Below are 18,536 nucleotides of genomic sequence, written 5' to 3'. Positions count from 1 at the left end.
TTCTCAAAGATCCCTCAGGAAGAAGAGCACAGTGCAATTATCTGGAATGATATGTTGCCTCTTCCTCAGCATCAGGAAGAAAGACACCTTTGCCTTTGTTCCTACTGTGTGCTCTTTGGAGGCCAGGCACTCTGATAGTCACTGGGCTAATGTGTGAAAACTTGGGAGGGAGGTCAGAGGTCACAGCTGTGGGAAATAAGACAAAATATATGATCACTTTCTGCTCTCAATGAGCTTACAATCTTTTGGGAAAGATGGATGCTCACACAGGAAAATACAATGTGCAAACTATACACCCACCGTTATTGAATGGTTAAATGATGCCACCCAGGCAGGGTGCTATAGGAGGGCAGAGAAAGAACTGCTTCTTGTGAACTGAGTTAGACCCATAAAATGTTAGAGCTGGAATGGGCAAGTGATTTGGTGTTAGTTTTCTTCTCATGGTTGGCAATTAGTCCAATTCCTGTTCATATTGTGAAATGACATACATTCCAGAGCCAGGTAGAAAAGAAAACGCGTCATAATGGTTTTGGTACTTAAACGTAATTTTTAAGAAATGCATCACTATGGTTTTCTTCTGTATAGTAAAGGGATTTTTTTTTTACTTTTTGAGGGTGTTTTGTTTTGAAATAGGGTTGGTAAGAAAAGGAAGACAGAGGAAATAAAAGAAAGAAGAGAGAGGACTTCTGTGTCCCTTTTTCCAGTGCAAATTCTGAGAATGCCCCCAACCCACCCCAGGCCTCCCCTTTGGCCTTGGGTTGTTTCTATTCTAGTCTCTATTCAAGAGGAATCAAATGAACATATTTAAAGTGTCATTGGCCTTTCAGTGTGTTTGCTTTTGCTTGTACATAAACTATCACAGGATTTCTCACTGGGATTTGAAGCTTTCAAAACTACCTTCCATTCCAAAGATGGCTTTGTCTTTTGAAATTCTGAGAAATATCCTTTCAGCTGTATTTGAGATGTGAGAGAGTCGAGTTAGGGTAAAACAATTTTTTTTAGCTTAAAAAAATTCTCAGACATTTTTTGCTAAGCCATAAATCAACAGTGGTTGAATTAAAACAGATCAAGCTTGGCTTGGGTTGAGACCTCCATGAGGTCTCTGGCTAAGCTTAAAGGGGGGAAAAAAAGCTAATACTTTTTTAAAAACCGAGTCCTGTGCATGTCCAGTTGGAAGAAAGCAAATCCCATTTAATGGGAATCGGCTCTTCTAATCACCCCTACGTTGGTATCTGCATAGCATTTCTTCACCTTGGCCCCACACCTGGCTTTCTGTCCTTTTTCCTATTTATGCACCAAGACCACAGATAGGGAACTTGCTTGGAATCCAGAACCCACGCTTTCTGTCCTTTTTCCTATTTATGCACCAAGACCACGGATAGGGAAGAAAATGGAACTTGCTTGGAATCCAGAACCCAGCTTTAGGATGGTGTGGCTTGCCCAAGGAATTGGTACTTAATCCTTAATATTAACTTTGGTGAGAACATAAATATTGGTTTCTTGGTCTCTGGCTTCCAAGCAGCAGGCTTACAGGGAGAGTCATGACGGTCCACTCCCCAAGACAGAATGTCTGGGCTGGACACTGGAAGGAGGCTATGTAGGGTGAAGACCATCTCTCTTTCTCCTCAATGGGTCAAGACTAATGGGAGCATCTTTGTTTTCAAAGCCAAACACCAAGCAGGAAGTCTTTATGAATAATTTTCTGTGGCCGTGTCTGCAGAGAACCATGGCCTCAATTGTTTGGATCACAACTCTTTTGGGCATCTCTCTGAGTATTAACACAAAAAGAAGTTTCCAGAGCCATTGTATTTTTGAGGATACATATTACTTCCCAGGCATGACAAACATTTGATTTTTTGGGGGGTCCACAACTTTGGAACTTGTATTACTTGTTATTTAAATATTTAATAATTTTATATGATTTTTTTCTTGGCTCTTTTCTTTCTTTCTATTTTTTTTAAATTTTATTATCCATTAATTTGGGAGGAGACATATCTCAAAAGGAGCCTTATTCCCACCCCCACCTCAAATTATAACCATCAACCAATCCGCCTTACTTTCTTTTTGGCAAATGTAATGAGCAAAACAGTTAAATCATGAACAACTTAACTCCTGGAAAGCTAAAGCCCAGAGAGATACTTCACCAATGTTTATATAGGACATATAAATATCCATCCTAAAAAATATTCAGCCTAAAAATCTCTAGTTAATTCACTGATCAAACAACAGTAACAGCATCACATTAAGAAAATGAAAAAGCTTAATAACCAAAAAGGTCCACTTGGCCTCTGATCTGGATATAACCCACTGCTATGGCTCCTTTCAGCAGTTTCCAAGGCGGTGGTCTTTACAAAGCATATGAACACTTACTTAGCCTATAAGATGTTAACATTATTGAGACTACTTAGCCCAAAAGATGGCTAAAGGTCACAATATCTTTAATATTCATGCTGATTCCTCCCTGGTTCTCAGAGTGTCGAGTCTCTGCTAACTTCTTTCTTTCTGGAAGATTCAGCATCAGTCCTGGAAGGTCCTGAAGCATCCTGCCCCACCCCACCCTCCCCACTCCTTTTATCTCTGTATCTGCTCTAATTTTTATAGTACAAGCCGACGATGTTGTCTCATTTCCAGTTTCCCATTCTCTTCCTCTAGCCACGTAAATATGTAACACATTATTGTTTGGGGGAGCAGAACACAACCAGATGTGGAATCACACTTTGTGTACATTAAATGCACACATTCACCAGATCACAAATTAAATATATTCCAAAAGTATGTTATTCGGAACTTCAGTTGTTCTTTTGTTTGCTTGTTTTTTCATAAAGACCATGTTATAAAGCAAATATAGTCTAAATGGTTCTTAGAATTCTGTTGTTTTTATTATCGAACTGAATGATAATATTAGTTGCCCTCCAGTTTCCAATTATTTCTTTGTGTTATACCTGGAATTCTAAATTTTAATTGAGAAATCTGAACACAGGGATGGCCTCTTTCCCGATGCAACTTCAGGAACTACAAAGGAACCTCTGCTAACAACAACAAAAAATGTTCTGCCTGCTCTTCTTTTCAGATAGACCAAAGACAAAAAAAAGGAAGTGTTATAGTATCGTGGGTAAGAGATAGAAGTGATTTCCAGCTCTGTTGAGAACTCCTTTCCTGCTTTCTAAATGGCAATACTCCCCTCTGCCCTAAAACGAAGGTAATAACACCCACTCACTGGATAGTTACAAGAATTAAGTGAGATACCCTTAACACCTGGTAAGAGCCGGATGAATAGCAGCAGTGATTTCCATCCCCCTCGTCCCCTCCTACGTAGTCTCCAGGGTGGGACAGGGCTCCATTCCCATCCAAGTTCCCCCAACCCCTCGGCAGTGAGTCAGGTGCCCCCACCCCCAGGACCACTTGCACTGTTTTTGCAATGAAACCTTTTCCCCAACAACGGCAAGTTAAGCATAGGCAGGTTTCTTCAGGTTAAGACAAATGAACAAAAACTACTGGCTTGGTCTATGAAGATGGTTTGGTAAGCCACAGCTGACCATCTTGGCTACCAATTAGTTCCAGCCACAAGCCAAACAGGCAGTAAATGCACCTCCCACCCCCCACCCCACCAGATTGGGGTGAGAGGATAATAGGGGAGAGCAACTGGTCAAACCAGTCTGGTTTTCTTAAAATGAAAGAAAAATTGTGAGACTGACATATTTGATAATGGCTAAAAAATAAAAATTTAGGACATCTTAATCACTCTTTAAATATAGATTCCAGTGTTGGGTCTATTTTAAAAATAATATCAAGATATTATATAGGCCAATGTTTTCCTAACTTCAGTGCACAACCCCTTAATACCGTATAAAACTAATTTAGTGGGTTTACTGTCAGCATTTAAGAAAATAAATGTGATGGAATGGGATGGGATGGGATGGAAGGGATGGGATGGGATGGGATAGGATAGGATGGGATGGGATAGGATAGGATGGGATGGGATAGGATAGGATGGGATGGGATAGGATAGGATGGGATGGGATAGGATAGGATGGGATGGGATAGGATAGGATGGGATGGGATAGGATAGGATGGGATGGGATAGGATAGGATGGGATGGGATAGGATAGGATGGGATGGGATAGGATAGGATGGGATGGGATAGGATAGGATGGGATGGGATAGGATAGGATGGGATGGGATAGGATAGGATGGGATGGGATAGGATAGGATGGGATGGGATAGGATAGGATGGGATGGGATAGGATAGGATGGGATGGGATAGGATAGGATGGGATGGGATAGGATAGGATGGGATGGGATAGGATAGGATGGGATGGGATAGGATAGGATGGGATGGGATAGGATAGGATGGGATGGGATAGGATAGGATGGGATGGGATAGGATAGGATGGGATGGGATAGGATAGGATGGGATGGGATAGGATAGGATGGGATGGGATAGGATAGGATGGGATGGGATAGGATAGGATGGGATGGGATAGGATAGGATGGGATGGGATAGGATAGGATGGGATGGGATAGGATAGGATGGGATGGGATAGGATAGGATGGGATGGGATAGGATAGGATGGGATGGGATAGGATAGGATGGGATGGGATAGGATAGGATGGGATGGGATAGGATAGGATGGGATGGGATAGGATAGGATGGGATGGGATAGGATAGGATGGGATGGGATAGGATAGGATGGGATGGGATAGGATAGGATGGGATGGGATAGGATAGGATGGGATGGGATAGGATAGGATGGGATGGGATAGGATAGGATGGGATGGGATAGGATAGGATGGGATGGGATAGGATAGGATGGGATGGGATAGGATAGGATGGGATGGGATAGGATAGGATGGGATGGGATAGGATAGGATGGGATGGGATAGGATAGGATGGGATGGGATAGGATAGGATGGGATGGGATAGGATAGGATGGGATGGGATGGGATGGGATGAGATGAAAAATAACAGAATACATCGAACAAGGTAATGATAGGTATTATTTTATGGAATATGTTGAGATATCAAATGTATTTTTTATTGTGAGCTGCAATAGAAAAATTTGAAAGTCACTGATATAGGCAGACTCTTAAAAAGGACTGTTTTCTTGTTGAAGTATTATTTCCATTCAATAAGAACAATTTTTATTTTGGAAGTTCTTTACAGAACCAAAAACACTGCCCTTGCTCTATACATATTAGAGGCTCAGTGCACGAAATTCATGCACTCGGGGGGGGTGTCCCTCAGCCTGACCTGTGCCCTCTCGCAGTCTGGGAGCCCTCAGGGGATGTCCAACTGATGGCTTAGGCCCACTCCCCGCTGTCAGTCACACACCCTAGTGCTGCCGCGAAGGCAGAGAGGCTCCCGCCACCACCACTGCACTCGCCAGCCTTGAGTCCAGCTTTTGGCTGAGCAGCACTCCCCCTGTGGAAGTGCACTGATGCTCCTGCATTGAGCATCTGCCCCCTGGTGGTCAGTGTGCATCTTGGTCTATTTGCATATTAGCCTTTTATTATATAGGAGGAGGATATATATATATATCCACCAGTAACTGGAATTCTAGTCCAGAAAAATACCTGTAAACTTTCTGTTAGCTCCTGAGATGCTTTTGGGTTCAATTGTCCAGGACAGACTATCAAGTTCAACAAAATTGAGATTTACCAAAAAGTAAAGCAGATGTGGTTATTATAAATACTGGTCCAAATGGTAAGAATTATTTAGAATTTTATTGGAAAATGGGAGGTGGAATGATCCCCATGAATGGGAATGATAGGTGGGGGGCAAATGAGACCTTTTTCAATGGTGTCTGGTACACAGTGATCACCCAATAAATATTTTTGAATAAGTAAAAATGGTAATGTTACAGGAAAAAACCAGCCATGACTTTCAGAAGGCATTTATGGGAGGAAAAACAAAACAAAACACCAACCCACAACTCTTGGGAGGTTGGACCAATAAAATGACATTTAGCAAGAGTGATGGAAAACAATGCTCTGAGTAATTCCATACTCTGGGTATGAGAGAGACAGAGTTAATACCTGTGCTGGTTATTCTCTGAATTCCACATACCCCTGGCCCACCTGATCCATTCTCTACCATTTTCTGCCTCGTTCTGTGTCCTAGGAAGCAGAGACCCCTAGGGATTGCATTATCTGCCTGCCTTAACCTCTCCTTTGCCTCCTCATTTCTGGTTAGGTGTGGCCAATGGAGATAGGGGGGTGGGAGGAGGTGTTTCTTCCCTGCTCCCATTCTGCTTAAGCATTTGATTCCAATAGGAGGATGCTTCCCTGGGAAACTCTGCCTCCCACCAGCTCCCTCTTCTAAGGCCCTGCCTCTCCCTGCCCTCCAGTAATGCCAGTTCCTCTTTGTGCCCCTTCCAGCCCAAAGGTGGTAATGACTCCCCACTGTTGCTTGTCTTTCGTGCCTCAATTTACCATGTGGGTTCCCCCAACCCTGATTACAACCATATACACTTTCCCAAAATTCTCCTAATTTGAACCTTTGGGGGTTATTTCTGTTTCCTGCCTGAATCCTGAGTGGTTCTGTACCTAAAACCTATACAAATTAGCTTTTTTAAAAATTGAAAAATGCCACCAAACATGAAAGTCAACAATTTTGCAAAGCACTGTTTTGTCTATCTTTAAGAATTGAAAAAGCATTTTAAGCTCTCAAGAAGTCTTAGAGTCATTGTAGATGGTGTTGACTTACAGAGAACTGTGAGCATGTCAGTGGTCAGGCTTCTGGCTGTTGGTTTCTGGAGAAAGATGTCCTGTGATGGGACACTGGTTAGGCTGCGATGGGCTGGTTGTCTAGGAAAGTGCCTGAATAGGAATATGCAGGTGTTTAGGGGTAAGAGAAAGGAGTTTGGTGGTAACTAGGGGAAGGGGAGAATGGGTCAGGCTTCCTTTCCTCTAGAATTTCAGCAAGGAATGGAGAATAAAAAGAATCTTCAAGAACAGTATGGTGGGCAAAAGCACGGTTAGAAATTCCTGGAAAGTGATTGAACGTGATCCATGCTGCAGATTCACCAAAGCCAACATGGCTGCACTGGCACTTACATTTCAGCCCCTGTCTTTCTTTGTTCCTCTCCCCTTGGCCACTCAACCATCTCAAGCTTTTCTTCTCAGCCACTGGATGCACCCAGTCACTCACCCTCCTCCAGCAATATTTTTTCTTTCACTATCACTGGACTTGCAGATGTGAGTATTTTCTAGGGTTTTACTTCCAATCCAGCATGTCTAAAGTGATGGAGTGGTTGGTACAGTCAGAGGCTAAGTATAGACCAAACCACAGACTGGGGCTAGTGAGGGTAGAAAGTCAGCAGTCTGTCCCCAGTGTGCCCTCTTGCTGGTGAAAATGAGTTCCCTGAGTATAGGAACCACATCTGTCTTATTCATTGCTATATGTCAGTGCAGAGCACAGTGTGGAGTACATAATAGATTCTCAATAAGTATGCATGTAATGCAGATGGTGTCAGAAAATCTACTCATATGTCTTTGGGCTAAGTGATGAACCTAAAGGTCAGGTGGGCAAACTCTAATAAAAGGCATATTCTCCTAAATTTAAAGGACACTGTGACTTCAACATGATCTACTTACCTCTTAACTTGAAACACTTCACCAAAAACTAGAGCCTCCACTGAGGAAGTTCCTTGTACCTACAGAGGCTTGTATGCCCCCTCCGGCCCCTCCCTCCAGATGAAAGGGAGCCCATCTGGCATATGCTACAAACCAGATGTGCTGCAGGAACCAGCATAAAGGTCTCCCTGTGCTCACAATTCCTGTCTAGGAAGTCAGAGAACTTTTGGGAAATGCAGAGAAATGGCCAAATTGGTTTGCCATGGAATGTATAAACCCAACTGACCCCATGATTGGATTTCATCCTCTGACCACAAGAGTGCCAGGCAAGGGAAATGACTGAAGTTTTTCCCCATCGAGGGCCCATGAAGACAAACTGATTGACTTTAAACTTTCAGGTTTTAATTTGCCCTCTACCCAGATGGCCCCTCGGGACGCATGGAACAGCCCTTCCCCCCCTGAAAACTGGTTGAACTTTTTTATCCTTGGTTTCTTTGAAGATGGTATTACCTGATGGAATTTCTTTAAAAAGTAATACATATTATTTTTCTAATTATAAAAGAAGTACTTATTTATGTAGAAAGTTCTGGAAGTCCCAAGGGGGGTAGGGGATCATTTAAAAAGCAACTGTAATTCCTCCGCCCAGAGATAACCTCACAGTTGACATTTGGTATATTTTTAATTGGATCTTTATAGGACTATACGTGAATGTAGGTGTATATTTTAAAAAATCCCTACCAATATTTTCCTAGCATTAATTACCTTGTTGTAAATGAACATCCTGAAACATAAACTTTCTTTCCACATTTCCCCAGGCTTGGTTTCTAAAAGACGAATTAGTGAATCAAAGATGCAAACGTTTTTGAAGCTCTTGTTGAAAATCGTCCAATTGTCCTCCAGAAAGGTTGTATCCAATGTGCTCTACCTGTTAGCTTGATTTCATTCCGGAAGGAAGTGGGCTTCTTCCCCTCAGAGTGTGTGAGTTGAGACTCTAGGGCAGGGTGAGGCTATTGAGTGATACAATCCGCCTGTGACAGTTGATGGTGTCCCCCATGTACTTCTCTCCTCCAGAGGGCAAGAGGTGGGTTAGAACAGCTCAGGAATGCTTTCCACCCAAGTATCCCATGAATCCTTGATTCAAAGACTGTGCTCTCATGGATCCTCAGCCTACAGCCCCTCTCATGTGTTTGGATACCAAGGAGTGGTTTGTGGTTGTGTGGGTGTTGTGGTTTTGTTTTTGTTTTTTCACTCTTAACATGTATTTTATTGATTATAAGCACCAATCGTTATACAGAACCAAATAAATACCTGTTGAGGGGAAGGTCTGGCAACAGTGAACTCTCTTTCATAAATTCCTCCTCTGCTTAAATCAATCGCTGCTTGCAACCAAGAATCCTGACTGAATCATCAATAGCCTCTTCAGACTCGGTGTGATCATCTGTGAAATGGGACTATCAGTGTCATCTCAGAGCACAGACAGGAGGACTAATGAAAGCACATGAAGGCACCAAACCCCACACCATGGCACGTAGTAGAATCTCAATATATAGTGGGCTGTCACCCTTGTTTTGGGAATCTCAGCTTACCTTGCCCATGGAGATCAGGATGTGTTGGAGAGGAGACAAATCAAGCTGTTTTACTCTCAATAGTAAATATCACTATCATCATCTTGGTCAGCGATTTTCAACCAGCGAGCCACAGGAATTTTTTAAACATGCAGTACTTGACTAATTAGGGAGGGGCACTGACTTCTTTTCCCTTAGATTGTCATATTAAAAAATGACAACAGCCAACACAACAATAGCCATCCAGTGGGAATGAATCAAAATTGTATCTATTTTTTGTCATATTGGCAAAAAGATATATTTTTTGGTGTGCCGCAGAATTTTAGTAGTTGATGTGTGCCATGAAATGAAAAAGGCTAACAATCACTGATTTGGTTATAGCAGTCATTTACCAAGTCCCAGCACTGTGCTAGACAAGTACATAGCCTGCCTCTAATCCTCACAACAACGCATGGTGCATGGTGCGTATCCCTCCCACTTCACAGATGAAGAACCTGACAGTCCAAATGGTTAACAGTTTGCCAACATTATCACAAAGGATTTAAGCCCAATGGAGCGGAAACTGTGGGAATTGTGCAAAAGTTTAGCACACTCTCAGGAAGACTGAAGAACTTGAACTATAGCCATATGTAGACAGCCATGCATAACCAGTTCAACTATTTTGATCATATCAAAACTATTAAATGGTTTGATCGAGGTTTCAGAATGGAAACCTCAACGGAGAGTCCTGTGAGTTTAGACAAAGCAGCCAAATCGTTGTGCCTCTATTTAGACCTGAGCGTCTCAGTGGGTCCATGAAGGTATTTATCAGAATCACCTTGAGAATTCTTTCACATCGCACATGCCTGCCCTCCCCACCACCCTGAAGAAAAGGGACTGAGCGGCAGCTGCTGATACAAGCAGATCTTGAGACCAGCATTAGACGCCCTGCAATTTGGAGAAACATAGGAGAAAAAATAAATTTTTTTTTCATGAAGACGTATAGTCCAGCTTCACTGTCTCTAGGCGCTAGGACAGTGATGGCGAACCTCTGACATGCGAACTCATTTTTTTGGTTGATTTTTCTTTGTTAAATGGCATTTAAATATATAAAATAAATATCAAAAATATAAATCTTTGTTTTACTATGGTTGCAAATATCAAAAAATTTCTATATGTGTCACGGCACCAGAGTTAAGTTAGGGTTTTTCAAAATGCTGACACGCCGAGCTCAAAAGGTTTGCCATCACTGCGCTAGGAGAGAAAAAAATTACAAAGGTCAAAAATAAAAGTACTAGTTTCAGACAATGCAGCTGGAGTGACATTGCAATGACAGGAAAATGCGAACTATGTGAGAGTCAGGGAGGCACACGGACAAGCTCCTCTCCAGCTGGGAACGCCAGAGCTGGGGGCTCAGGAAGGAGACTCCAACATGCGAAGGCCCGGTGCTGCTTGCATGTCTTAAAAGCCAGGCTATCCTTTGGCTTCCGAAATGAAAAATTACACCGAAAGAGAGGCCTGCTATTTATTAACTATCCTTAAAGGGAGTCTTTCACTCATCCCGGGGAAGATATTTTGCTTGAGAGTCTTCCCACTTTGGCGAAGGCGATCCAGTGGGGTTGGATTGAAGGGGTTTTGCCCTGGGCAAATGTCTGAGCACAAAAACCCTTGCCGACTCCAGGAACCATTTAAAGACGAGGGAAGAGATTTCCTTGAATCGCTATGGAGGAGCCAAAATAAATGGCTCCTCTGGTCTCTTGACAAAACATTATTGCATTTTGCAACGACAGATCTCTGATGCAATGGACCAGGGAGCGTACCAAGAGACCTGGGTCAGGATTCAAAGAGGCTGGGCGAGTCCACAGCCTCTGAAGAGGACTGCTCAGCCGCCCTGCAGCCCCAGCAGGGGAAGGGGTGGAAGTGGCTTTGGATGGGAGCCACCTCCACAGCCTGAGAGCTGATCTGGGTTCTGACAGCCTGAAGATGGCTCCTGCAGATAGGGCCGGGTGGGTGGGGACAGGGCGTGGGCCCAAAGCTCTCCGTCAACAGCGGCAAAGCGAAAACGCACATGGACAGTGTTGGATCGGCCGCGAAGGCCTCTTGGAAGGCAATCTTAGTGAAAAGCCAGAGCGAGAGGCGGGAGCCATAAATCAGGCCGGGAGAAAGTCTGAGCTGAGGGATGCTGCTGCCGGCTCTCTGCCTCCCCAGCCAGCGGAAGCACTGGGTCCCAGCCCGTGTTGACTCTAGCACCCTGCCAGCTTATTCTGGCTCCGAGAAAATGAGAACATCTTGGCTAAAGATGTGGGGGGCAGTGTGTGATTTTCAGTAAAATAATTTTCCCCCAAAGGGGAAATGGAAGGCCTAAGGGCTCTTATATCAAGCAAAGCCCCTAACTAAAGCCTGGTGGCCTGCCGAGGTTTCCACGGGCGGTTTTCAGTATCCCGAAAAGCTGATGGAAAAGAGAAAAGCAAGGCAAAGGAACCAGCTCCATCTTTCAGAGATATTGCCTTGGGTACCACACTGCTGCCTATTTTGTGTGTTTTTTTTAAATTAATGGTGAAGGCTTGGCCGGCAAGGGCTCAGTGGTTGAGTGCCAACCTATGAACCAGGAGGTCAGGGTTTGAGTCCCAGTCAGGACATATGCCTGGGTAGCAGCCGGTCCCCCAGTAGGCGGTGGGCAGGAGGCAGCCGATCAATGAATCTCTCTCATCATTGATTCTTCTATCTCTCTCTCCCTCGCCCTTACTCTCTGAAATCAATAAAAATATATTTTAAAAAATAGTGAAATGCCAGCAAAACTTCCCAGACACTAACTACAGTACAGTGGTTAAAAGCCTAGCGTTTAGATCTGGCCTTCTTGAGCCTCCGTTTCTTCATCCATACAATAGGTGCAATCATCCCAGCCTCCTAACGCAAAGGTTAGACAAAGCACAAGACCTGGACGTGGCTGCTGAGATCAGTTACAGCCACTTGAGAAAACGGGTTTCCGGGAGCATGGCAGCTCGTGGGAAAGAGGCTCCATCCTTTGAAATTCCCAGGTGAATGGCCAAGGAACAGCAGAGAGCAATGAACTTACAAGTAGTGTGTAGGTAAGACTAGATCCCCAAGAAAGAAAGAAAAGGAGAAAAAATATTGGGAGGGAAGGGAGGAGGGAATCTACTTTGGACTTGTCAGCCACTGCCTGTTCCAATCTACCCCTCACCCTGAGGTCAGAGTGACCTTTACAAACACAGATCCCTCTGACCAGATCGTTCCCGTGTCCAGAATTTGCACTGGTTCCCCATACGAGGGAAGAGGTCCAACCTTCCTCTGATAAGGCCTATATCCAATGCGGTGCTGGCTCACTCTCAAGTGGTTCTCATGCAGGGTGGCACACACATACACACACACACTCCGCTCACCCTTGGGCCTTTAGACATGTTTGGAAAGCTTTGGTTGTTACTACGGCATGCTAGGTAGGGAAGGGATGTAAAATGTGGTTCTCATGCAGGGTGGCACACACATACACACACACTCCGCTCACCCTTGGGCCTTTAGAAATGTTTGGAAAGCTTTGGTTGTCACTACGGGATGCTAGGTAGGGAAGGGATGTAAAATATGTGCAGTGTAATTAGGGACTGGGCAGTGTCCTATAAAAGTCCTGGCCCGAATGCCGACAGCAGCCCTGCTTAAAAACCCCGAGCCCCTCTGTGTCTTTGTTCCTGTAGTGTCCGCTTCCTGAAACGCTCTCCCCCTCACTCCATGTCACCTGACTTTCTCATGCTCAGAGGCCCAGTTTAAAACTGATCTCCCCTAGGAAGCCTTCCAGACCCCAGCATTCCGCCAACGGCAGCACTGATGGTTCTTTCCTAAAAACTGTGCACCAGCCGCTGCGGGACCCCGGATTAGTCCCACTGGATTAGTTGGGCCACCTGCCTTCCCACTCCCCACCAACGGCAGCACTGATGGTTCTTTCCTAAAAACTGTGCCCGGCCGCTGCGGGACCCCGGATTAGTCCCACTGGATTACTTGGGCCACCTGCCTTCCCACTCCCCATGGGCTCAGAGAGTTTCTCCTAGTCTTTACAGCCCAGCACAGTGCCTGGCACCCAGTGAGGTTCCATTCACATTGACTGAAGGAGGGAAGGATGAGCTCTAGCTTCTTTCTCCGTGTGAAGTCTGGAGGGCAGGAGTCCGCCTTCTCCAGGAAACTGCATGGGAGTCTTGCAAGAGTAACTGTGAAATCACAGTGCAACCAGCATGCTCGGACTTCACCTGGACTTCTCTTTACTTTTGTGTGTGTGTGTGTGTGAATTGAATTATTTTTTCTGGGTCATTAAAAGTTGTTTGATTTGGTTAATATCTTATTTATTTAATGATAGATTCCACCCTGGAAGCCAAGTTCAGGAATGAGGAGACAGGGTTGCTATTTCTTTGATAGAGATCTCCTTGGCTCCAGTCATCTTAGTCCAGGCATGCTCTAGGAAACAGACTCAAATTGAAGATTTGGATTCCTCAGGGAGGTGCTAGAGTGGTGGAGACAGACATATAAATAACTATATGAAGCAGAGGCTGTCAGTGCTAAACAGAGGGACAAGCGCACTGCTAGGATGGGAGAAGGGCTAAATAATATGTGGTGAATGCATAGGAACCAGCAATCAGTTTGAGAATAGGGGAGGCAGCAGAGACACGAGTTATTCATATAATGATCATCTTTGTGTTCGCTTAAGAGGCAGACCAAACTGTGATTATGACAGTTGATTATTGTCAGACATTAATTAGTTACCAGATTCATGTCCTTCAATCCCTTCTGCATACTGCTGGGAGGTTGATATTTGGAAAATATGCTTCCTGCCTCCCTCCCCATACTTACTTTTCAGTATCTACAGACCAAAGTTCTTCACCTGGCCTCTGTGGGTCTGCCCCAATCCCCCAATGCGGGCCACACCCTCCTCTCCGCCTTCTGTCTCTCCCCTGCCTCAACCTTCCACTCTGGGCAAAGTGGTCACCTGACTGTCCCCCAAACATGACCGAGCGGCCTGCACCTTTGTGAATTTGAACCGGCTGTTCTCATTATCTAGAACGGCTTCCCCTTTCTCTCAGTTCCTCCAAATCCTGCCTTTCCAGCCTCAGTTTCCCCCTATACACTCACTCTGTTGCTCAGTTTCCCAAAGCCACGCCTCCCAAAGGATTGCACTTATTTTTCCAGCCAGGTCCATCGCTTGGCAGCCCTCACATCCAGTCAGCTCTGGTGTGGAAGATGGATCACACAATCCAAATGTGGTACCTGGGCACCACAGTGGCAGGTGAATGACCCTGGGAATGGAATAGAAGTTGAAGAGTACAGAGAAAATAGAACCTGATTTTATCTTTTGTTTTTCTCATCACTGACAGATATCACAAACTATACTGGACTCAGTGAGTTCATTTAAAAAGAGCCCCCCATTTTTGTTTTTTTGTTTTTTTTACTAAGTCCTATTTGGACAGAAGACCAGGTTCAAAACCTTGCCCTATTGTGGCTGCAGGAGGGATGCTGGGACCCTCCTGGCCAAGGATGTCACCCCAGGACAGCCTGGGACTTTTCAAATCCATCTCCGAGCATGGAAGTGCACACCCAAGCAGGATGGCCCAGGGCCATCCATAATGGCAGCCAATTCTGTCCCCAGCACCCAAGGACTCAAGTGAGGTCCCTCCCCCCTTGAAGCCTAACATCAGGGGGGTTGGCTCCCAGACCATTCCAGCAACTTTTTAGCTGGGCCTCTGTTTCCTCAGTCATAAGCTGCAAGTCCTATGACATACCGTGCAGGATTGCTTAAGGATTAGAGATAATATATACAAAGATATTGATACAGAGAACCTGACAAGTAACTGCTAGTTATGGTGCTCTTTGGACAGCTGATATGGATCCTAAACACTAAGTCATGGTGAGATCCCTGTAGGCAGGTAGGTCACTGGAACAGAGCAGAGAGCCACGGTGAGCAAGACCATCTCCTCCTGCTTATCACCCTCCTCTCTACTACACAGACACACCCTAAATTCAGCCCATCTGAACCTTCTCAGCCTGATCCTTCAGCTGTCTTGTTTCTGCATACTGCTCCATCTGAACCTTCTCAGCCTGATCCTTCAGCTGTCTTCTTTCTCTCGTTTTCCCACGAGCCTTCTTTCATTCTGGAGTCACTGCCATGTGCACTTTTGTCCCTTGAGAACTCAAATCCCCATCTCATCGTTCAACAGACATGACGGGAGTGCAGATCTGGCTTCTGCTCCCATCCCCTGCTTCCGCCTCCCAGTGTCTCCCCACAGAAGCCTCCTCTTCCTAGCCGACCTCCACCTGACCAACCCTCCTCGTTCCCCTGAAGTGCACTCTTCACAAATACTTTCTGAAAGGACAAAAACTCCCGTCACTATTCATATGTTAGGAGCCCTTTAAGAGAATGCCACCAACTCCCCTCCTGTCCTGGCCTCACTGGGAGACAACCAGCCCCACCCCGAGGGCAGGTCAACCAGAAGCAGGGCCATAAAATCTGAGATGCCCAGTTCATTCAGCCACAAAGGCGGTGACCCTTGTTTTTCCTTCCACCCCAGGAAGATGGACCACCTTTAACTAGGTCAACCAACTCAGTTTTCACTCCGCTCTCTCCCCCTTTATTCTCGTGGTTCTCAGTTGGAGGCACTAAATTTATTGTGATGATTTATGTCTGGGGGAGAGAAAAAAAAAACAGAAAGTGTCACCGATTCTTGACTGACCTGGACGGACACTCCTGTATGGAAAAGCCTATTGTAAGGACAGGAAGGTAGCATCGGACTGTCTCCACCGGATGATTTTTCTGAAAAGTGTCTTGAGCTGGCCAGAGCTCAAATCCTGGCAACTCAGAGATAAAAGTCAGGAGAAAGGGATCCTGCTTCCAACAAGCCAGTCCCCTTTCACTCACGAGGAGCCATCTGTCACAGGACTTGACCTTCTCACCCCTTCTCTTCCTCTCTGCTTCCACAAATGCCCCATCATAGCTTTCCTCTCAGGACCCCACAGGCCAACCCTTCAGTAAGTAAAGGGGAATAAGCAGCTGCTGTATAAAAATGCACCTTGCTCCCACCGACCCCCTCGCCCCAAACTATCTGCTTCAGGTTTATACGCTGCCCTATAAAAACCAATGAGAAACATCTCTCCAGGTAACAGAGGAAGGAAATGTGGATGCAATGTGGAGTCATGTTCCACGGTACTGAGGACTCGCTGGGAACAAGCTGACCGGCATCCAAACCCAAGTGAGTTTGTTAACCTGTTTGCTTTGCTCCTGAATGTAAGCTGCACAAACACAAGGCTTACAAAATGAGGGTTCTTGGACGTGTGTGTGTGTGTGTGTGTGTGTGTGTGTGTGTGTGTGTGTGTGTGTGTTTATTAATAGACAAGCGAAAGCCCAGCATGAATCTCACTCCGATGAAACTCTCGCTCCACCTACACTTGTGTACCCAGGTCAAATCAAGCCTGAGTTATATGAGAACATGGATTCTAGCTTTAACAAATACATGAAGTCATGACCCTTTTGTTTTGATATGCTGCCTGTCCCAGACAGGCAGAAAGCCACCACTGAAACCAAGAGGTATACGAGACTTAACAATTTATTAAGAAGATTAGCTGGCTCTAGTTTGTCCACTAATGATTACTCACAAATGTGCCTTCCCTCAGAAGCCAGGGAGGTCAGGTAACTCAAGGAACAGTTGGGTTCAGTCTTGTTTCCCTTTCTTTTTGATGTGCTACTGTGTGCGGTAAATGAGGGGCTCTTTCGCGTGCACCCGTTCCTAACCAGATTATATACAACATGGCAAGCCCACCTTAAACGGTGTGTGTTTTTTCGCTTTCCACTGTATTTGCAGAACTGCCTGCTGTGAAATTACAAAGTTCATGGTTCAGCTGAACTTTTGAACTCAAGTGAGGATTTGACGCAGCAAAACAATCTAAATGAACCCAACACGAAGTTTTCATAGTCGAAACTGCTTTTCAGCCTATTGTCTGGGGTAATTGGGTAGGAAAGTTCTTTATTGATGTTGTAAAAACTACCAGTTTAATAACAGGCAGAGGGAGTGGAGAGGAGATGAGTGGATGTACCTCGGAGCGTCTAAAATCAAGCTTCTCTGTGAGTTCACTGAACTCTACCTGACCCCGTGAGGAGGTCTCCCCAGGATAACTCACCCTTCCAGGGTCTGTGACTGAATGGCTGCAGCCTGCCAGCTCTTCATACCTCAGAGTGGAATGACTCCTCAAGTGCTACACAAAATAATAATATTCATTTAAAAAATAGCTGCTATGATGCATCAAATGGCCACCAAGTGCCAGATCCTTTCAGCTGTTCTCAACCTGTGGGTCGCCATCCCTTTGGGGGTCGAACAAGCCTTTCACAGGGATCGCCTAAGACCATCCTGCATATCAGATATTTACATTATGATTCATAACAGTAGCAAAATTACAGTTATGAAGTAGCAACGAAAATGATTTTATGGTTGGGAGTCACAACATGAGGAACTGTATTTAAAGGGCCAGAAGGTGAGAACCACTGCATTAAGTACATTTTTTTCATTCAATCTTCACAAAATCTCAATAAGGCTGCTATTACATCTCTATCTTATAGATGAGGAAACCTGGACCAGAGAGGTTAAGCAATTTGCCCAAGATCACACAGCTACCATTTGGCCTCTCTGTGCCTCAGTTTTCTCATCTACGAGACAAATGTTGGACAAAAGTGATCTCAGATTTGAGGTTTTAGGTTCTGGCTGACACACAGGGGAGAAGGGGAGAAGGAAAGTTCCATGTAGAAGACAGAAGAGATTTCATTCACAGGACCTCATTTAACCCTAACAACCTGTGAGGCAGGTAGGATTTCCCCCCCTTTACTGAAGAAATTGTATTTAGGTGGGTTAAGTGACTTGCTCAAGATCACACAGCTGCCAAAAGCACAGTTAGGATAAAATCCCTGTCAAGCTTATTCTTCTTCCACCTCGTGACTGCAAAGTCAGTGTGCTGTCACTCAGATTTCCTTGCTTCCACAGCCCAAATTTTGATTGCATATGAGCGTAAGGGTTGGTAGGCTGGGGTTGAGAAGGAAGATCTGTTTTGCTTGACTAAATGTCAAATTGTAACCTGCAGAGATTTTATTGTAAAACCAAAACATTCTCTCCTGAATTTGGGAGCAACTATGCCCAGAAAGCACTCCTGCAGCGTGGTGCTAACTCCTGTTATCACTATGTGCCCACCACCACCCTTGGTTGTGACTGCCCTGCAGAAAGCTAACCAAGAAAGTCCGCTAGACACTAATAATTGAGATAAACTGCACAGAATGCTTAGTCTAGTCCAGTGGTCAGCAAACTGCGACTCGCGAGCCACATGCGGCTCTTTGGCCCCTTGAGTGTGGCTCTTCCACAAAATACCACGTGCAGGCGCGCACGT

The sequence above is a fragment of the Myotis brandtii genome, unplaced genomic scaffold (assembly GCF_000412655.1).
Source record: "Myotis brandtii unplaced genomic scaffold, ASM41265v1 scaffold810, whole genome shotgun sequence".
Lineage (NCBI taxonomy): Eukaryota > Metazoa > Chordata > Mammalia > Chiroptera > Vespertilionidae > Myotis > Myotis brandtii.
The sequence above is the reverse complement of the archived record's forward strand: the minus strand, read 5'-3'. Positions refer to the sequence as shown.